The 23,620-nt window shown below is 44.8% G+C and overlaps 1 pseudogene; it reads left to right on the forward strand.

Annotated features, from left to right (window-relative positions):
• LOC123146429 (uncharacterized) overlaps positions 1–23,620 on the forward strand; it is a 119,919-nt pseudogene that overhangs the window by 77,594 nt on the left and 18,705 nt on the right.

The following is a 23,620-nucleotide window of genomic DNA, read 5'->3' on the forward strand; positions in this document are numbered from 1 at the left end:
GACATGGCCGTCGGCAAGATCGCACCGAAGCTCTGATACCAAATGTTGGCGCAGCCCCAACTAGCTCTCTCTCTCTCACGTAGCTGGAGGTAGAAGAAAGAGGAGCACAATACAATGGAGTTTCACCCGACTGCACACACAACCCCGTTACTATTTCAAGAGCACCAAACTCATACAACTGGCACACGCATCACACTCCAAACACGAGCACACCAGCCTGCTTTGTAGCCGGCAGAGACACAGCGCCCACGCTTCCATCACACATGCATCCACGCCTACGTTCGGCTCTGCAACGACCACTTGACCCGATCATGCATGCAGCTAACAACCAGCTAACAACCTGACGCAAACTAACTCCTATAGACTCGGCTAGCACACCGGTCACCGGACGCTCCGACGTCCACTGCTACTAGCTACGTATATGACCTAGACTCTAGACACGGTGGACACCAACGTGAGTACGGACTCACGCGCCACCGGGACACACACGCTACACACATGCACACTCGCCACGCTTCCGCTGCGTCCCGACGAGCCCGACCGCACCAGTACATCCTGCACGTCCCGCGGGCACCCGACGCGCCCGACGAGCCTGACCACACCACACGCCGTGGCTTATTTCAATACATGGTATCAACACATGATACCAGATTGTTGGGTTTAGTCCCACATCGGTTGTGGGAGGAGGCAGAACACGACTTATAAGGGCGGGGGTGTCCCCTCCTAACAGGCTAGTCTTTTGAGGGGAGAGGGTCGAAGGCCTATCATAAGTCGGTGTTGCTCTTCGGTTGGGCCTGGTTGACGCATGTGGGTCGGAAACGCTAGTGATAGCCAGGTGCCCGGAATAAATCTCAGTGAACTCACGGGTGGTCGGTCATGGTTGGTGGGTGGGAAACGTTAGTGTTAGCGGGCCCATGGCGACTGATGTGTGAGGGGGAGATTGTTGGGTTTAGTCCCACATCGGTTGTGGGAGGAGGTAGAACACGACTTATAAGGGCGGGAGTGTCCCCTCCTAATAGGCTAGTCTTTCGGCGGGAGAGGGCCTAAGGCTTGTCATTAGTCGGTATTGCTCTCCGGCTGGCCTGGTTGACACATGTGGGTCGGAAATGCTAGTGATAGCAGAACAGGATTGTGTAACACCATCTACGTTGCATGGTATTCCAACTCCACCACAGCCGATCTACGGCGCTGCTGCGTATAGCGCTTCTCCTGCTATCGGGCCGTGCTGGCTTCTCGCGCCATACGGCGGCCAGTCGCCGCTGGTCCATGACGCTCAGCACGCCTCGCCGGCCTACGGCACCCAGCAGCCCCCATCGGCTCACGACGCCCAACCGCTGCCGGTGGCCCACGGTGTTGTTTCCTACGGCGTCTATGCCGCGGCAGCCGATCCCTACAACACACCGCCCCAGCTACTCTGTGACTGACTTCGTCTGCGCTGTTGTTGGCCTACGCCTACCCGACAGCCTCGGTGATTGCGCCTCCTTATGACGCATCCTCTTCGTACGGGGGCGCCCTACGGTGGCCCGGCGGCGGAGTTGGTGGCTTCCTCCGTGCTACCGAGTGGTTCCTCCCATTCGGGGTTTTATGCACCGTCACCGTCTTTGGATCACGGTGTACCTGCTGCGCCGTTCTACTTTGCGCATCTCATCCGATGAAGTTGACGACGGATAACTACCTGTCGTGGCGTGCTTAGGTCTTGCCACTTCTCCGCAGTCGCTACTTGGAAGGCTTTGTTGATGGCACTCTGTCGTGCCCCCGCCATATCACCCGGGGCATCATGCATGGGTGGCTCAAGATCAGGTCATCCTTTCTGCCATCCAGTCCTCTTGTACGGAGGGGGTCTCGTCATTGGTCATCTTCGCCGCTACGTCTCGGAACGCGTGGACGGCTCTTCATACCAGTTTTGCTTCACAGTCTCAGGCGCGGGCTCACGCCATCCGCACTACGCTTGGGGAGGTGAAGCTTTATGAACTCAGCGTCACTGACTACTTCAACAAGGTGACGGGTATGGCTGACACTCTTGCCTCCGTTGGCAAGGCTCTTGGCTCGGAGGAGTTCACCATTTATGTGGACAATGGACTAGGTGATGATTATGATAATTTGGTGGAGAATATCAATGGTCATGACACTCTCATCCAGCCGCGTGAGTTGTACGCGCGTCTTCTCGCTACGAAACAGTGCATCCAGGCTCCCCGTTCTACACCGACTTCCCTTCCGCCAATGCTGCAACGCGTGTGATGGGAAAACCCTACAAGCCACCAACTCTGGCAAACCTCCGCTGACCGTTCTTGATTTGTGGGACACCACGAACTCCACGGGACGTCGAGTCAGTGGCTGCTGCTCTTCATGTGGTGCTCGGGTCCCCTGCCAGCTGTGTGGACTTGATGGTCACCTTGCCTCGCGTTGTCATCGTCGCTTCAAGCAGGATTTCTAGGGGATGGGGAACAATGGCAAGGGTAATGAGAAGCAGGCTAACCTGGCGAGTCATGAGCAGGGGCATAGTCCTTCCTATCCAGTTGATGCATCTTGGTACATGGATAAGGGATCTACCAATCACCTGACGAGTGAGATGGGCTAGCTCTCTACATAGGAGTCGTATCATCGACACGATCAGGTCCGCACTGCTAATGGGGAAGGTATGCACATCTCACATATTGGTCAGGCATCACTTCTTACACGTCGATCCACACAATTACGTCTTCTTAATGTCCTTCGTATTCCCTCTATTTCACATAGTTTGCTTTCAGTTCCTAAACTTACTTGTGATAATAATGTTCTTGATGAATTTCATCCTTTTAATTTTTTTTGTTAAGGACCGGGACAGGAGGGACGTACACCTTAGAGGTCGACTGCGCCATAATGGTCCCTATGCACTTGATGTGCCACCAGTGCCTTCAGTGGCGTTCGTGTGTCACCATCACATTGGCATGCACGTCTTGGTCATCCTGCCACTCCCATCGTTCGCCTTGTAATTCATCATCATGAGCTTCCAGTCGTGTCCAATAAACATGTTGATGCAGTTTGTGATGCCTGTCAGCAACGCAAGAGTCATCAACTTCCTTTTTTGAGTCGAGTCATGTAGTCAATAAACCGCTTGAACTTGTGTTTTCGGATGTATGGGGCCATGCCCAAACCTCTGTTAGTGATCATAATTACTATCTCATTTCTTGATGCTTACAGTGGATTCACTCGGCTTTATCTTCTGAAACGCAAGTCTGATGTGTTTCATGTTTTCTTGCAATTCCAAGCGCATGTTGAGCATCTGCTCAGTCATAAAATCATTCATGTGCAATCCGATTGGGGGGCGGGTGAGTATCACTACGTCAATGCATTTTTTAATAAGCTTGGAATTACACATCGCGTGTCTTGTCCTCATACACATCAGCAAAACGGTGTAGCTGAGCGTAAACATCGCCATATCATTGAGACAGGTCTTGCTTTGCTTGCTCATGCCTCTGTTCCTTTCTGATTTTGGAATGATGCGTTTTCCACCGCATGCTTTCTCATTAACAGACTCCCTACACGACTCCGTCCGATAAAAACACCACTTAAGCTCTTGTTGAATGAAGTTCCTGATTATAGTGTGTGTTGGCCACATCTTCGTCCATATAACCAACGCAAGTTGGAGTTTCGGTCTAAACAGCGTGTGTTTCTTGGTTATAGTTCTCTTCATAAAGGGTACAAGTGTCTTCATGTCCCCTCTAACCGCGTCTACATCTCACGTGATGTGGTGTTTGATGAGAATGTTTTCCTTTATCCGCACTTCCGGTCACCTCCACTGAAGGAAATATGCCTTAGAGGCAATAATAAAGTTGTTATTTATATTTCCTTATATCATGATAAATGTTTATTATTCATGCTAGAATTGTATTAACCGGAAACTTAGTACATGTGTGAGTACATAGACAAAAATAGAGTGCCCCTAGTATGCCTCTACTTGACTAGCTCGTTAATTAAAGATGGTTAAGTTTCCTAACCATAGACATGTGTTGTCATTTGACGAACGGGATCACATCATTAGAGAATGATGTGATGGACAAGACCCATTCGTTAGCTTAGCATAATGATCGTTAAGTTTTATTGTTATTGCTTACTTCATTACTTATACATATTCCTCTGACTACGAGATTATGCAACTCCCGAATACCGGAAGAACACCTTGTGTGCTATCGAACGTCACAACGTAACTGGGCGATTATAAAGATGCTCTACAGGTGTCTCCGAAGGTGTTTGTTGGGTTGGCATAGATCAAGATTAGGATTTGTCACTCCGAGTATCGGAGAGGTATCTCTGGGCCCTCTCGGTAATGCACATCACTATAAGCCTTGCAAGCAATGTGACTAATGAGTTAGTTACGGGATGATGCATTACGGAACGAGTAAAGAGACTTGCCGGTAACGAGATTGAACTAGGTATGATGATACCGATGATCGAATCTCGGGCAAGTAACATACCGATGACAAAGGGAATAATGTATGTTGTTATTGTGGTTTGACCGATAAAGATCTTCGTAGAATATGTAGGAACCAATATGAGCATCTAGGTTCCGCTATTGGCTGTTGGTTATTGGTTATTGGCTACTGGCACTATTGACTGGAGATGTGACATGAGTGATCCCCTATACTTTTGGGTTATCAAGACCTTTTTCTGGCGCCGTTGCAGGGGAGCATAGCTATGTTTGTTGAGTCACTTGAGATTATTATCAATTTATCACTATGAAGAATCTGGAGGATACCAAGACTAAGATTTTTCCCTCTAAGACGAGGGGAGGTAAGGAACTGCCATCTAGCTCTGCACTTGATTCACCTTCTATTTTGAGTAGGCTTGCAACACCACCACATGGTGTTAATCCTGATATGTCGCAAGTTATTGATGATGCTACTTCTATGAATGCTACTCATGATGATGCTAGTACCTTGCTTGATGATAATGTGCCACTAGGTAAATTTCTCAATGAACAAATTGCTAGAGTTAAAGATATTGAGAATGCTGAAACTGATGAAATCTTTGAAACTGATGAAGTACTCGAAACTGAAAAATCTTGCAACACCTAGAATATGAATTGCCTAAGGTAACTAAAGGTTATGTTATGGATGAGGAGACAGCTAGAGACTTTTTTGGTTGCAATGATAGAGATGATCTTAAGAAATTATTATGCAAACTGAAAGAGAAATCTTTGAATGCTAGAATGCAATATGATCCTAAGTTTACTACTTCACCTATATTTGTTGATGATAAGGATTATGAATTCTCTGTCGACCCATAGTTAATTCCTTTGGTTGAATATGATCTTTTTCATGGTTATGAAACTGAAATTGTAGTGGCACACCTTACTAAGTTGAATGATATAGCCACCCTGTTTGCTCATGATGAGAAGATTCGCTACTATTATATTCTCAAATTATCTCCGTTCTCATTAAAGGGTGATGTGAAGATATGGTATAATACTCACTCCTGGTTGTGTGCGTAGTCCCCCGGATATGATTTGTTACTTCTCTGAAAAATATTTTTCTGCTCATAAGAAACAAGCCACCTTACAAGAAATATTTAACTTTGTGCAAATTGAAGAAGAGAGTCTCCCACAAGCTTGGGGGAGGCTTCTCCAATTGCTTAATGCTTTGCCTGGTCATCCTCTTAAGACAAATGAAATACTTGATATCTTCTATAATGGACTAACTGTTGGCGAACGTAGCAGAAATTAAAAATTTCCTACGCATCACCAAGATCAATCTATGGAGTAATCTAGCAACGAGGGGAAGGGGAGTGCATCTACATACCCTTGTAGATCGCGATGCGGAAGCGTTGCAAGAATGAGGTTGAAGGAGTCGTACTCGTAGCGATTCAGATCGCGGTTGATTCCGATCTAAGCGCCGAACCACGGCGCCTCCGCGTTCAACACACGTGCAGCCCGGTGACGTCTCCCACGCCTTGATCCAGCAAGGAGAGAGGGAGAGGTTGGGGAAGACTCCGTCCAGCAGCAGCACAACGGCATGGTGGTGATGGAGGAGCGTGGCAATCCTGCCGGGCTTCGCCAAGCACCGCGGGAGAGGAGGAGGAGGGAGAGGGGTCTGCGCCAAGAGAGAGGAAGTCTCATGTCTCTGGCAGCCCCAAAACCCCCACTATTTATAGGGGAGGGGAAGGGCTGTGCCCCCATCTAGGGTTCCCCCCCCCCCAAGGGGTGCGGCCAGCCCTAGATGGGACTTGGGGGCGGCCAAGGGCGGGAGAGAGGGGGGCGCACCACTAGGTGGGCCTTAGGCCCATCTGAGCCTAGGGTTTCCCCCTCCCCCCCCTTCCTGCGCCCTGGGCCCCTTGTGGGAGGCGCACCAGCCCACCTAGGGGCTGGTCCCTTCCCACACTTGGCCCACGCAGCCCTCTGGGGCCGGTGGCCCCACCTGGTGGACCCCCGGGACCCTCCCGGTGGTCCCGGTACGTTACCGATAGCACCCGAAACTTTTCCGGTGACCAAAACAGGACTTCCCATATATAAATCTTTACCTCCGGACCATTCCGGAACTCCTCGTGACGTCCGGGATCTCATCCGGGACTCCGAAAAACATTCGGAAACCACGTATATCTATTCCCTATAACCCTAGCGTTATCGGACCTTAAGTGTGTAGACCCTACGGGTTCGGGAACCATGCAGACATGACCGAGATGTTCTCCGACCAATAACCAACAACGGGATCTGGATACCCATGTTGGCTCCCACATGTTCCACGACGATCTCATCGGATGAACCACGATGTCGGGGATTCAATCAATCCCGTATAAAATTCCCTTTGTCAATCGGTATGTTACTTGCCCGAGATTCGATCGTCGGTATCCCGATACCTTGTTCAATCTCGTTACCGGCAAGTCTCTTTACTCGTTCCGTAACACATCATCCCGTGATCAACTCCTTGGTCACATTGTGCAAATTATGATGATGTCCTACCGAGTGGGCCTAGAGATACCTCTCCGTTTACACGGAGTGACAAATCCCAGTCTCGATTCGTGCCAACCCAACAGACACTTTCGGAGATACCTGTAGTGCACCTTTATAGCCACCCAGTTACGTTGTGACGTTTGGTACACCCAAAGCATTCCTACGGTATCCGGGAGATGCACAATCTCATGGTATAAGGAAATGATACTTGACATTAGAAAAGCTCTTAGCAAACGAACTACACGATCTTGTGCTAGGCTTAGGATTGGGTCTTGTCCATCACATCATTCTCCTAATGATGTGATCCCGTTATCAACGACATCCAATGTCCATGGTCAGGAAACCGTAACCATCTATTGATCAACGAGCTAGTCAACTAGAGGCTTACTAGGGACATGGTGTTGTCTATGTACCCACACATGTATCTGAGTTTCCTATCAATACAATTCTAGCATGGATAATAAACGATTATCATGAACAAGGAAATATGATAATAACCAATTTATTATTTCCTCTAGGGCATATTTCCAACAGTCTCCCACTTGCACTAGAGTCAATAATCTAGTTCACATCGCCATGTGATTAACACTCACAGGTCACATCACCATGTGACCAACATCCAAAGAGTTTACTAGAGTCAACAATCTAGTTCACATCACTATGTGATTAACACTGAATGAGTTCTGGTTTGATCATGTTATGCTTGTGAGAGAGGCTATTAGTCAACGGGTCTGAACCTTTCAGATCCGTGTGTGCTTTACGAATATCTATGTCATCTTGTGGATGCTACCACGCGCTACTTGGAGCCATTTCAAATAACTGCTCTACTATACGAATCCGGTTTACTACTCAGAGTCATCCGGATTAGTGTCAAAGTTCGCATCGACGTAACCCTTTACGACGAACTCCTTTTCACCTCCATAATCGAGAAAATTCCTTAGTCCACTAGATACTAAGGATAAGTTCGAACGCTGTCATGTGATCCATTCCCGGATCACCATTGTACCCCTTGACTGACTCATGGCAAGGCACACTTCATGTGCGGTACACAGCATAGCATACTGTAGAGCCTACGTCTAAAGCATAGGGGACGACCTTCGTCCTTTCTCTCTCTTCTGTTGTGGTCAAGTCTTGAGTCTTACTCAATACTCACACCTTGTAACTCAGGTAAGAACTCCTTCTTTGACTGATCTATTTTGAACTCTTTCAAAATCATGTCAAGGTGTGCGTTCTTTGAAAGTATCATCAGGCGTCTTGATCTATCTCTATAGATCTTGATGCCCAATATGTAAGCAGCTTTATCCAGGTCTTCCTTTGAAAAACTCCTTTCAAACAATCCTTTATGCTTTCCAGAAATTCTACATCATTTCGGATCAACAATATGTCATTCACATATACTTATCAGAAATGTTGTAGCGCTCCCACTCACTTTATTGTAAATACAAGTTTTTAACAAACTTTGTATAAACCCAAAAACTTTGATCACTCCATCAAAGCGTATATTCTGACTCCGAGATGCTTGCTCTAATCCATGGAAGGATCGCTGGAGCTAGCATACCTTTCAGCATCCTTAGGATCGACAAAACCTTTCTGATTGTATCACATACAACCTTTCCTTACGAAAACTGGTAAGGAAACTTGTTTTGACATCCATCTGCCAGATTTCATAAATGCAGCTAATGCTAACATGATTCCGACGGACTTAAGCATCGCTACGGATGAGAAAATCTCATCGTAGTCAACTCCTTGAACTTGTGAAAATACTCTTTGCCACAAGTCGAGCTTCATAGACGGTAACATTACCGTCCATGTCCGTCTTCTTCTTAAAGATCCATTTATCTCAATGGCTTGCCGATCATCGGGCAACTTCACCAAAGTCCATGCTTTGTTCTGATACATGGATCCTATCTCGGATTTCATGGCTTCTAACCATTTGTCAGAATATGGGCCCACCATCGCTTCTCCATAGCTCGTAGGTTCAGTATTGTCTAACAACATGATATCTAAGACAGGATCACGTACCACTCTGAAGTACCACGCATCCTCGTTGTCCTACGAGGTTTGGTAGTGACTTGATCCGAAGTTTCATGATCACTATCATAAGCTTCCACTTCAATTGGTGTAGGTGCCACAGGAACAACTTCCTGTGCCCTGCTACACACTAGTTGAAGTGACGGTTCAATAACCTTATCAAGTCTCCACCATCCTCCCACTCAATTCTTTCGAGAGAAACTTTTCCTCGAGAAAGGACTCGTTTCTAGAAGCAATTACTTTTGCTTCCAGATCTGAAATAGGAGGTATACCCAACTGTTTTGGGTATTCTATGAAGATGCATTTATCCGCTTTGAGTTCGAGCTTATCAGCCTGAAACTTTTTCACATAAGCGTCGCAGCCCCAAACTTTTAAGAAACGACAACTTAGGTTTCTCTAAACGGCGTCGTCTCAACGGAATTGCGTGGTGTCCTATTTAAAGTGAATGCGGTTGTCTCTAATGCCTAACCCATGAACGATAGTGGTAATTCGATAAGAGACATCATGGTATGCACCATATCCAATAGGGTGCAGTTATGATGTTCGGACACACCATCACATTGTGGTGTTCCAGGAGGTCTTAATTGTGAAACACTTTCCACAATGTCTTAATTGTGTGCTAAACTCGTAACTCAGATACTCATCTCTATGATCATATCACAGACATTTTATCCTCTTGTCACGACGATCTTCAACTTCACTCTGAAATTACTTGAACCTTTCAATAATTCAGACTTGTGTTTCATCAAGTAAATACACTCAGCATCTACTAAAATCATCTGTGAAGTAAGAACATAACGATATCCACTGCATGCCTCAGCACTCATTGGACTGCATACATCAAAATGTATTACTTCCAACAAGTTGCTCTCTTGGTCCATCTTACTGAAAATGAGGCCTTTCAGTCATCTTGCCCATGTGGTATGATTTGCATGTCTCAAGTGATTCAAAATCAAGTGAGTCCAAACGATCCATCTGCATGGAGTTTCTTCATACCAATAGACATGGTTCGCATGTCTCAATCTTTTCAAAAACGAGTGAGTCCAAAGATCCATCTACATGGAGCTTCTTCATGGGTTCTATACCAATATGACTCAAATGGCAGTGCCACAAGTATGTGGTACTATCATTACTATTTTATATCTTTTGGCATGAACATGTGTATCACTACGATCGAGATTCATTTTAGGTGCAAGACCATTGAAGGTATTATTCAAATAAACAGAGTAACCATTATTCTCCTTAAGTGAATAACCGTATTGCGATAAACATAATCCAATCATGCTCAACGCAAACACCAAATCTCGATGGTAGAGGGAGCATGCGATGCTTGATCACATCAACCTTGGAAACACTTCCAACACATATCGTCATCTCACCTTTAGCTAGTCTCCGTTTATTCCGCAGCTTTTATTTCGAGTTACTAACACTTAGCAACCGAACCGGTATCTAATACCTTGGTGCTGCTAGGAGTACTAGTAAAGTACACATTCATATAATGTATATCCAATATACTTCTGTCGACCTTGCCTGCCTTCTCATCTACCAAGTATCTAGGGTAGTTCTGCTTCAGTGACCGTTCCCCTCATTACAGGAGCACTTAGTCTCGGGTTTGGGTTTAACCTTGGGATTCTTCACTAGAGCAGCAAATGATTTGCTGTTTCATGAAGTATCCCTTTTGCCCTTGCCCTTCTTGAAACTAGTGGTTTTATTAACCATCAACAATTGATGCTCCTATTTGATTTGTACTTTCGCGGTGTCAAACATCGCGATTTGCTCAAGGATCATCATGTCTATCCCTGATATGTTATAGTTCATCACGAAGCTCTAATAGCTTGGTGGCAGTGACTATGGAGAACCATCACTATCTCATCTGGAAGATTAACTCCCACTCGATTCAAGTGATTGTAGTACTCAGACAATCTGAGCACATGCTCAACGATTGAGCTTTCCTCCCTTAGTTTGCAGGCTTAAGAAACTTGTCAGAGGTCTCATACCTCTTGACGTGGGCACTAGTCTGAAATCCCAATTTCAGTCTTCGGAACATCTCATATGTTCTGCGACGTTTCAAAAACGTCTTTGGTGCCACAATTCTAAACCGTTAGCATTACGCACTGAACTATCAAGTAGTCATCAAAATGTGTATGTCAGATGTTCCACAACATCTACAAACGACGCTGAGGTTTAGCACACTGAGCGGTGCATTAAGGACATAAGCCTTCTGTGCAGCAATGAGGACAATCCTCAGTTTACGGACCCAGTCCGCATAATTGCTACTATTAACTTTCAACTAAATTTTCTCTAGGAGCATATCTTAAACAGTAGAACTAAAGCGTAAGCTATGACATAATTTGCAAAGACCTTTTGACTATGTTCATGATAATTAAGTTCATCTGATTATTTAATGAACTCCCACTCAGATGGACATCCCTCTAGTCATCTAAGTGATACATGATTCGAGTCAAACTAGGCCGTGTCCGATCATCACGTGAGACGGACTAGTCATCATCGGTGAACATCTCCATGTTGATCGCATCTACTATACGACTCATGTTCGACCTTTCGATCTCTTGTGTTCCGAGGCAATGTCTGTACATGCTAGGCTCGTCAAGTCAACCTAAGTGTTTCGCATGTGTTCTGAGGCCATGTCTGTACATGCTAGGCTCGTCAACACCCGTTGTATTCGAACGTTAGAATCTATCACACCCGATCATCACGTGGTGCTTCGAAACAACGAACCTTCGCAACGGTGCACAGTTAGGGGGAACACGTCTCTTGAAATTTTAGTGAGGGATCATCTTATTTATGCTACCGTCGTTCTAAGCAAATAAGATGTAAACATGACAAACATCACATGCAAATCATAAAGTGACATGATATGGCCAATATCATCTTGCGCCTTTTGATCTCCATCTTCGAGGCGCGGCATGATCACCTTTGTCACCGGCATGACACCATGATCTCCATCATCATGATCTCCATCATTGTGTCTTCAAGAAGTTGTCTCGCCAACTATTACTTCTACTACTATGGCTAACGGTTAGCAATAAAGTAAAGTAATTACATGGCGTTTTTCATTGACACGCAGGTCATACAATAAATTAAGACAACTCCTATGGCTCCTGCCAGTTGTCATACTCATCGACATGCAAGTCGTGATTCCTATTACAAGAACATGATCAATCTCATACATCACATATATCATTCATCACATCCTTTTGGTCATATCACATCACATAACATACCCTGCAAAAACAAGTTATACGTCCTCTAATTGTTGTTGCATGTTTTACGTGGCTGCTATGGGATTCTAGCAAGAACGTTTCTTACCTACGCAAAGGCCACAACGTGATATGCCAATTTCTATTTACCCTTCATAAGGACCCTTTTCATCGAATCCGATCCGACTAAAGTGGGACAGACAGACACCCGCTAGCCACCTTATGCAACTAGTGCATGTCAGTCGGTGGAACCTGTCTCACGTAAGTGTACGTGTAAGGTCGGTCCGGGCCGCTTCATCCCAAGATGGCGCCGAATCAAGATAAGACTAGTAACGACAAGTAAATTGACAAAATCGACGCCCACAACTACTTTGTGTTCTACTCGTGCATAGAAACTACGCATAGACCTAGCTCTGATACCACTGTTGGGAACGTAGCAGATATTCAAAATTTTCTACGCATCACCAAGATCAATCTATGGAGTAATCTAGCAACGAGGGGAAGGGGAGTGCATCTACATACCCTTGTAGATCGCGATGCGGAAGCGTTGCAAAAACGCGGATGAAGGAGTCGTACTCGTAGCGATTCAGATCGCGGTTGATCCCGATCTAAGCGCCGAACCACGGCGCCTCCGCGTTCAACACACGTGCAGCCCGGTGACGTCTCCCACGCCTTGATCCAGCAAGGAGAGAGGGAGAGGTTGGGGAAGACTCCGTCCAGCAGCAGCACAACGTCATGGTGGTGATGGAGGAGCATGGCAATCCTGCAGGGCTTCGCCAAGCACCGCGGGAGAGGAGGAGGAGGGAGAGGGGTAGGGCTGCGCCAAGAGAGAGGAAGTCTCATGTCTCTGGCAGCCACAAAACCCCCACTATTTATAGGGGAGGGGAAGGGCTGCGTCCCCATCTAGGGTTCCCCCCCCCAAGGGGTGCGGCCAGCCCTAGATGGGACTTGGGGGGCGGCCAAGGGGGGGAGAGAGGGGGGCGCACCACTAGGTGGGCCTTAGGCCCATCTGAGCCTAGGGTTTCCCCCTTCCCCCCCTTCCTGCGCCCTGGGCCCCTTGTGGGAGGCGCACCAGCCCACCTAGGGGCTGGTCCCTTCCCACACTTGGCCCACGCAGCCCTCTGGGGCCGGTGGCCCCACCTGGTGGACCCCCGGGACCCTCCCGGTGGTCCCGGTACGTTACCGATAGCACCCGAAACTTTTCTGGTGACCAAAACAGGACATCTCGTATATAAATCTTTACCTCCGGACCATTCCGGAACTCCTCGTGACGTCCGAGATCTCATCCGGGACTCCGAACAACATTCGGAAACCACGTATATCTATTCCCTATAACCCTAGCGTCATCGAACCTTAAGTGTGTAGACCCTACGGGTTCGGGAACCATGCAGACATGACCGAGACGTTCTCCGGCCAATAACCAACAGCGGGATCTGGATACCCATGTTGGCTCCCACATGTTCCACGATGATCTCATCGGATGAACCACGATGTCGGGGATTCAATCAATCCCGTATACAATTCCCTTTGTCAATCGATATGTTACTTGCCCGAGATTCGATCGTCGGTATCCCGATACCTTGTTCAATCTCGTTACCGGCAAGTCTCTTTACTCGTTCCGTAACACATCATCCCGTGATCAACTCCTTGGTCACATTGTGCACATTATGATGATGTCCTACCGAGTGGGCCCAGAGATACCTCTCCGTTTACACGGAGTGACAAATCCCAGTCTCGATTCGTGCCAACCCAACAGACACTTTCGGAGATACCTGTAGTGCACCTTTATAGCCACCCAGTTACGTTGTGACGTTTGGTACACCCAAAGCATTGCTACTGTATCCGGGAGTTGCACAATCTCATGGTCTAAGGAAATGATACTTGACATTAGAAAAGCTCTTAGCAAACGAACTACACGATCTTGTGCTAGGCTTAGGATTGGGTCTTGTCCATCACATCATTCTCCTAATGATGTGATCCCGTTATCAACGACATCCAATGTCCATGGTCAGGAAACCGTAACCATCTATTGATCAACGAGCTAGTCAACTAGAGGCTTACTAGGGACATGGTGTTGTCTATGTACCCACACATGTATCTGAGTTTCCTATCAATACAATTCTAGCATGGATAATAAACGATTATCATGAACAAGGAAATATGATAATAACCAATTTATTATTGCCTCTAGGGCATATTTCCAACACTAACCGATGCTTTTAGGGACTTCCTAGATAGTTGTGTTGGTTGTGTGTTCAGGTAACAAACTATTGGACAAGCAGAGAACTTGAAAAATGATGATGACTGGACTCTTCCTGGACCACCGCATAAACCCACTACACAGAAGAGGGGCATCTTATATCTCAGTCCGGAAGATATGCAAGAGGCAAAGAAATCTATGAAGGAAAAAGTTATTAAGGCAGAGGATGATAAAAATTTACCACCTATTGAAGAGATTCATGGACTTGACACACCACCACCCAAGGTGGTAGAGGTAAATTCTTTGATGAAATTTGATGAAAGTGATACCCATTATAATAAACATCCTAGCCAATGCCTTTATGAGTTTGATAACTACATTAGAAAACAAGATCACTTCAATGCCAATGATATGAAACAATTGAAATACAATTCTAATATGATTGCTCGCTTGAGTAACTTGTTATTTAGAATCTCCAATGATGTTAGAAGTGTAGGAAAACATGCCTCTATGGTTCAAACTCAACTAGAACAAGTTGCTAAATCTCAAAGAGAATTGCTCGATGATATGAACAATAATATAAATGACTTTGCTGTTAGAGTAGCAACTAGAGGAGGTAAAATGAATCAGGAACCACTTTATCCTGAGGGACACCCTAAAAGAATTGAACAAGATTCCCAAAGAATTAATAATGATGCACCTAGTCCTAATAAAAAGAAAAGGAAGAAGAAAAATATAGGACTTTGCATACAACTAGTGAACCTGGGAAAAGAAAAACCTCCTGAAGATAATAATGTTGTTTATATTCACTGATGCTGAAACTCAATCTGGTAATGAACATTCAGCTAGTGACAATGAAAAAGGTAATCATGATGTTCATGAAGACACTCAACCCGACATTGATAAGGAACTAGATAATGATTTTGAAATAGAACCAGCTCTTGATCTTGACAACCCACAACCTAAAAATAAAAGATATGATAAAAGAGAATTTGTTGCTAGGAAACATGGAAAAGAAAGAGAGCCATGGGTTCTAAAACCCATGCCCTTTCCGCCTATGTCAACTAAGAAAAAGGATGATGAGGAATTTGAACTCTTTGCTGAAATTTTTAGGCCAGTCTTTCTGTGCACTCGCTCGACTGATATTTTAAAGATGGCCCCTTATGCAAAATATATGAAAGACACCATCTCTAATAAAATAAAGATACCGGAAGCTGAAATATCCACCATGCTTGCTAATTATTCTTTTAAGGATGGAGTACCAAAAACATGAAGATCCGGGAATACAAACTATACCTTGCTCTATCAAAAGAAATGATGTTAAAACTGCTTTCCGTGATTTAGGAACTGGTGTTAGTGTTATGACTTTCTCCTTATATAAAATACTTGATTTGAATAAACACACACCTACTGAAATATCTTTGCAAATGGCTGACAAATCAACTGCCATACCTATCGGTATTTGTGAGGATGTACCAGTTGTTGTTGCAAATATTACTATCTTAACTGACTTTGTTATACTTGAGATGCCCGAGGACGACAACATGTCGATTATCCTTGGTACACCCTTCTTGAATACTGCAGGGGCTATTATTGATTGTAATAAAAACAATGTTTTCATATTAATGGTAATGAGCATACGGTGCACTTTCCAAAAAAACAATTCCAAATGAATGGTATTAATGTTATTGAAAAATCTCTGACACTCACTATTGGAAGTTTTCAACTACCTCTACCTACTCCCAGAAAGAAATATGAAATGCTCATTGTTGGTCACGAGCATATCCCCGTTGAGGTAACTTAGTGTTTTACGAAAGTTCTTCGGGTTCATTCTAATCGACGGTGGCTACTAATAAGACTTGATCAACTTTATTAATTGATCATTTTTGAGAGGTATGAAGTTGATGAATTTAGTAAGCACAACTTTCTGTTTCCAACTTTTGTTTTCTGTTTGTCTTAATTAAATAAAATAGGATGTCATGCTTTGTCTGTTTTTCTGAATTTCCCATACAATAAAAAAACTGACCACAAAATAAAAGTTCTCATAATGCCCTGAAAATTTAATACAATTTTTTCTGAAAATTTCAGAATTTTTGGTGCAAATAACATCAGAGGGGGTGCACCAGGTGGGCACAACCCACCTGGGTGTGCCAGCAGCCACAAGCACGCCCTGGTGGGTTGTGGTCCCCACGTGGGCCCCCTAACTTATTTCTTTAGCCCATGTCATCACCTACCTCCAGAAAAAAAATCACCATTGCTCTCTCTCATGTTCTTGCTCTCAAACGCGCAGATTTTGATTTCTTTGCTCGAAGCTCCGTTTCCGAAAGTGTTTTGGTGGATTGCTACTTGGTATGTGACTCCTCCATTGGTCCAATTAGTTTTTGCTTTAGTGGCTTATATTTTGAAAAAATAGCCACTCTTGGTGCTGCTGTAGATGTGCTTGCATGTTTAATTCTTAGAGTTCTAAGTAGTTTGAATGCTCAACATAGCCTCTATGCTTCCCTATGAGTAGTTGCTACCAATCTTGTGAAGTTTTGTTCACAAAAATTTTGTAGACTAAAATTTGAGAATTTTATTCATAGAAATAAGAAGAGTTTCTTTAGGAAGTTTGCTTTAAAAAAGAGCTCCAAGGGAGTCATTGGAGAATCAACAGACAGTGACCTCCATACTCGGAGAGTGGCGGAGAATATCCGGTACAACTAAAATAATCTCATCGAAAAGGCACACCCGGCCGGCGGGTCTCACATGATGAGACTTCTGACAACGGGCAAATAGCTACCATGCGATATCTTTGAGTTGAATTGTCTCTCATGCGACGTCGTTGGTTGTAATGGCTCTCATGCGACGTCTCCCAGCGCAGAAATAGCTCAAGCAAGACAACCCGTTTACGCGGCTAGTTGGCTGTTAGTTAGGCTGAGGTTTGGTTAGGACACCGGGGGTTATGTGCTCTGACTGGTGGGGTCCACCTAGTGCCATGTAGTCAAGAGTCAATCGTCCACGACTCGACCGGTGACTGTGTGACCGTGCCCGTGCTGGACTGGCCGAGCGGCGCCGCCGTAAGCATATTCTCCGGCAGCGGTTTCTTCTCCGCGGTGGTGGAGCGCATTTCTCGGTAGCGACAGAGCTATTGCGAGTGAGCCCGAAACCCTAGTCCCATTTCCCAGAATTTTGGGGGATCTGTGGCCTCATGCTGCCCCTCTGTTTCTTGGCGATTTAGAATCTCGATTGGATCCGGGGGCTGTTTCTTCTCCACGGCCCGCCCGGTGGTGGAGCGCCTTTCTCGGCAGCGGCTATTGCGAGTGAGTATTTTCAAACTCTAGTCCCATTCCCCAGAATTTTGGATAAATCTGTGGCCTCATGCTGCCCCTGTTTCTTGGCGTTTTAGAATCTCGATTGGATAGGAGCCTGGGGGCTGACTGAGATGGAGCGAGGAGACAGTGCTTCAAATCGGTAATGCCGCCCTCTTTTCTATTTTAGCTGTTATCGAACTCGATTTGGTAGTGACTGTCGCTTACACTGCTGCCGCTGCCTGCCATTGACAAAACAGGGGAGGTTCAGGTTCTTCCACCACATTCGCAATTATAGTGGAATTTTTTCCCTGTAAAGCCAAGCTCAGTGATGGCAGTGTCCAAGACATTGATAGAGATACCACCGTGAGGTTGGATGTCGAATTTGCAGATGTTGATCCCCAGGAATTGGAGAGCATGAAGGAGAAGGCCGTGGGCAATTTGGTGGAGAGAATTGGGGAGAGTATTGTTTTGGGTCTAGAACAAGAGGTATCTCTGCAACGTTTCGATAACTATAATGGTGAATATGTGAGAATTGAAGATGGAGAATCCATGGTTGCTGAAATTGATCAGCAAGAAGGGTGGGCAAGCAAACAAGTAACATTTTATGCTGAGCTAATTGATCTGCAAACTCATTCCAGAGTTGGTTATGTGCCATCAAAGATGGTTGCACAGGTGGAAGATAATGAGTGGGTTTCACAAAAGAAGATGTTGGCATTGTTGACTGAACCGACTGTAGTAGCCGAAGATACAGGGATTGATGCAGATGGAGAGGAGGGAACCCATGGTGCTAGGAAGATTGTTGTTGACTGGAATGTAGTAGAGTTGAATGAAAAAACAGATTTGGTCATTACACCAATATCTGACATTGATATGGCCGAAATGTTTGGCATTCAAGTTGATGACAAAGATAAGGAGAAGGATGACAGTTCTTTGCCTGCTGATGGTAACACATGCCCTAGAAATGCAAATGAGGATGAAGAAGAGCTGATGAGAGAGGCTGCAGATGATGTGGATGATGCAGATGATAATGAGCTGGTTTGTTTGTATGATAAAGAGAACCCAGTTATTGAGGTGGGAAAGTTGTGGCCAAGCATGAAGGAGTTTAGGATGTCTTTCAGGACCTATGCAGTGAAAAAAGAATTTGATGCCAAGACTATGTGGACTGATCGAAAGAAATTTCTAAGGTTATGATGGTGGTGGCAATCCTTGCAAATGGTACTTGTCTGCCAGAGGAAGTACAGTAAGGGTAAATCAAATACCACACCAGCATACATGTATGACCACTTCACAGAGAGTTTCAAAGATGACATCATAGCTTTGGGTTACAGAGAAGGTTACTCCTATTTTAGCCAAGACTCCAAACACTACTGCAAAGAGGCTTAAAGTTGACTTGGAGAAGTTGTACCCCATCCAGCTGCAATATACCACAGTGTGGAAAGCAAAACAAAGGGCCATGAAATCATTGTATGGTGACTGGGCAAATACATTTAGGATGTTGTATAGTTTTAAGAGGTGGAGAAGAGGTCACCTGGAAGTGTGGTGGAGATAGATACAGAGGTAACAGAGGATGGCAAGGTTTTTTTCAACAAGTTTTTTATGTGTTTGAAGCCTTGCATAGATGGATTCAAAGCAGGTTGTCGTCCATATTTGAGCATAGACTCATCTTTTTTGACTGGAAAGTGGAATGGTCAGTTGGCTGCATGCAATGCTCTAGATGGACACAACTGGATGTTCCCAATTGCAATAGGAATGTTTCAATCAAAGACAGAGGCATCATGGATATGGTTCATGATGCAACTGAAAAGATGCATAGGGCCAGTTTCTCCTTTGGCCATCGACACAGATGCATGTAAAGGGTTGGAAAATGCAGTAAAAAATGTTTTCCCCCATGCTGAGCAGAGGGAGTGCTTTGGACATATGTGGATGAATCTGATAAAAAAATTCAGAGGAGATGAATTTGGGCGCATGTGGCCAGAAGCAAGATCCTACACCAGACAGACACATTCCTATCACCTTGGTAAGATATTGGCATCATGTAGTGATAATGAATTTGCTTTATGGTTGAACACACACCATTCTCTGTTGTGGTATAGATCAGGTTTTAATACTTCCATAAAATGTGATCATATCAATAACAACTTGGCAGAAAGTTTTAACAACAAAGTGAAGGATTTGAAAGACTTGCCTGTGCATGACATGGTGGACCAAATAAGGATCATGATCATGCGTTTGTGGGAGTTGAGAGGAAAAATTGCTAATATTTTGGAAGGGGACAAGCTTCCAGCAGTGGTACAACAGGTGGTCAACAGGAGTAGAAATCTTTCACATCTATATGTTGAGAAATCTTCCTTGTGGGGTGCTGAAGTTAGAGATACAAAGAGTGGCAAGAGGCATGTGGTAAATACTGAGTTGCATGAGTGCACTTGCCAAGAGTGGCAACACACTGGAAAACCATGTGAGCATTCCATACTTTTTTTGGCATCTAAACCCAGGTTAAATATGCACCCATATTTGCATGAGTATTATTCAGTACAAAAATTCAAAGCTGCATATGCAAGTCCAATTCCTGCACTGACTGACCAATCTCAGTGGCCTGAGGTGGAAATAGAATTTACCTTGTGTCCCCCTGTCACTAGAAGAAAGGCTAGGAGGCCAAAACAGAGCAGATTCAAAGCTTGGTTTGAGAAAGGTGATTGTAGTAAGAAGGGGAAAAAGGAAAAGGAAAAGAATGATAAGCCCAAAAGGGCTCAAAAAGGTAACAAAAATAGGTGCAAGTTGTGTGAGGTACTTGGGCACAGAGTTGGTTCATCCAAATGCATCTACACTCCTCAGAGGCCAAAGTATGTTTATGTTACTGTTTTTGCAAGTTTTTGATTTCGCTACTTGTTCTAGTATCTAACCAAGTGAAATGCTTTACTTTTTAGGAGGAAGCGTGCAGAAAAAGCCCCACCTCTTGTTGTTGAACAGTGCTGGCCAGTGAAAAAAGCAAGACTCAATGGCTTTAGAAGGAAGATCACTAAGCAGATAATGTTTGGTGACAAAGATATGGAGCAAACTGAAACTGTTACTGCTGAACATGAGCTAAGTGTTTCTGTTTTGGACGATGTGATGCATACTCAATCTGTTTTGCAGGCGCTAGGGCAATCTGAAACTGTTGTAGATGAAGCAACTGTTGTGCTGCCATGCGAATCTGCTTTGACAGCTGTGTTGCCATGTTTGGAGGTTGTGCTGCCAAGTGTTGAGTTGCAAACTGAAGTAGTTGAACAATGTGTGCCATCTACTCAAGCTGCAAAAGTGCAAACTGAAGAAGTGGGACATGGTGAGGGGCAAAAGTTGAGGGGGCCTAGTGGAGTTGGCAAGAAAACCAATGGGCCAAAAAGCAAGAGCATCAGCATCAACAAACTATGCGCCGTGGAACCAAACGGTGGAAAAAAGGAGAAGAAATCGAGTGGTAGAAAGAAGCAAAAGAAATAGAGTCGAAATCATTCAAATTTGATGTGAAAACTTATGTTTGTTGTCATTTGATGTGAAAACTTATGTTCTTTCATGTGAAAACTTATGTGCTATGATGTTGATTTGACTTGAAATAAAATTCAAATTTGAACCGACATTCAAATTTGAACCTATCTCCAATATTTTTGGAGTTCATTTGTTTGTTCTGTGATGTTGCATTGTTTTATGTACTACTATGCACTTTAGTTCATAAATCCAACCCTTTTTATGAAGTCCAACTCATAGTTACTGAAAATATTGTCCAAACAGGCTCCAAAGTAAGGGAAAACGACCCCATTTCTAAGCAAGTTTGTTTCGACCTTCTCAAAATCACAAAAGAAGATTTTCTTAGCTTATATTATACCTATATAGGATCAATACGAAGTCTCACCTTTTTTTGAATAAGTATTCATATTATTAATTTATTTTTGAAAAAACACCCTTTAATACAAAGTCAGCAATAAAACAAGTTTAAAAATTTAAAATGCAAAAATAACTTCAGATCCTCCTTAGTCACTCCAAAATGAAGCTAAGGTGAGGTTTTTGATTTTTTGCATTTTCAAAACCTCAAACCCTCTTCTCACTCCTTTGAACTCTATGCAACCTCAGGCGAGATAGTCCAATTTGTGAAGGTTTTTTCATGCAAAGATCATTAAATCAAGTTTATCATTTTATATCATAACTATGTAACATAACAAGACTATATGCGCAGGTTTTTCATTTTTTAGATTTTTTTTTGAATTAGTTATACACATTTGAATGTTCGGTCAAACCTTTCAAAACCCCGTTGACTGCCTCCAAAACCCATGTAACCCTAGCGCCAAACGTCCACCGTCGATCTAACCCTAACGCCAAACTGCGGCGGTCGGATAGGCCTTCTAGAAGGATTCCGCGGGGGCGATCCGTGGGAGCCCTGATTCTCCAATCTGATTGGCCACTGTTTTTTCTCTCTGTTCGAACAGATAACGTTGAGCGGGGGAGCATCTCAGTGACCGTTGGGCCGAGCAGATCGGGCCCGTCGAGAGGGGGGGATGGGCTGCATGCGAGAGGGTCAATGACATGTGGGCCATCCCTGTCCCATGCATGCCATGCAACGTCGCAGCCTAGCTATTCTGTGCTCGTGAACGGTGCTCGTGAACGCTGTGACATAGCCTAGCCATTTGCATGCGGGCTTGCATGCACGCATCGATACAGTAAAGCAGCGGCAGGGGCGCAGCGTATAGGTACGTCGCATCTAGGCCTTTTCTGCCAATACCAAGACCAGGATAAGAAGGCTACCAAGCTTATTGGCCAGCCCCGAAACGTGGAGCAAATTGATGGAGCACTTAGTTTCTTGCCACAGTACCTACCCACAACTGGAGCTTATGGATTGCTGCAATGGCCTAGTCCTCTGCATGCATGCGTAGGAGCATGGATTGGAGCAGACGTACAATTATCTGCCACTTCATTGTGTGCAACCCCGCAACACGAGAGTGGACAAAGCTGCCTGATAGCCGTCCTTACCAAGAACATGGTATTTGTGAAGCTATATTGGTCTTCAACCCATCATGTTCCCAACAGTTCTATGTCCTCAACTTTAAACGGGATCCTTTAACTTCGTTCTTGAGGGGGCTCGAGGTGTTTTCATCCAACCTTTCCACATGGCTTGTGTATGATGCATGGTGGAGTTCTGGGATGTCCGCTGTTATTGGATACCGACACTTGTTCATAGATGGTTCACTTTATCTGTTTAGTCTGCGGAGGAATTCAAGGAGGATCTTGGTGTTGGATGGATTTGAGGCAATGAGTTCGCACATACCGCCTAATCGTCGGACTATCAAGTTGCCAAACGACCCTTCTGTTGAGTCTCCGAATGGCTTTTCCGTTGGTATGTACACTCGAGGTTTCTTTGGACACTCTCTAGGGGCCTTGCACTTTGCATTGCCAGAGGTAGATGGGAGTGCGATCCGGATCTGGAGTCTTGATGTTTCCAGGCCTTACAAGTGGAGTATGAAGCATCGTCTTAGTATGAGAGATGTTTTTGGAAGAGATTACCTTGCTCACTATGACTCCACAAAACAGTGTCGAAATTGTGCTTACAAGATTGCCGCCCTTGACTTGGAGAGTGACGTCATGTTCCTCTTTGACCAGGAAAACAAGCTTCATTCATATGACATTAGCACTGGGAAACTTCATGAGCTCAGTGACATTGAACAAGATCATGAGCATACCTATGACAAGTTGTTTTATTATATTGCATGCTGCTTGAAGCTTCCAGCATCCGCGCCTTTACCTCAGCTATGTCTGTCGAAAACTAAGTGACTTGGTCAGAAACGTAGCAGTTGAAGTTGCTAGCAATTGTTGGGAAACCAAGCTGGAGATGATTTGTGTGTCTTCAGTTCGGCAAGTAATACTATTGCTGTACGCAAGGAAGGAAACCGGCCTAGTCTAGTGGATGATGTTAAGAAGGCCTTTTTGTATC

Source organism: Triticum aestivum, chromosome 6D (assembly GCF_018294505.1).
Source record: "Triticum aestivum cultivar Chinese Spring chromosome 6D, IWGSC CS RefSeq v2.1, whole genome shotgun sequence".
Taxonomy (NCBI): Eukaryota; Viridiplantae; Streptophyta; class Magnoliopsida; order Poales; family Poaceae; genus Triticum; species Triticum aestivum.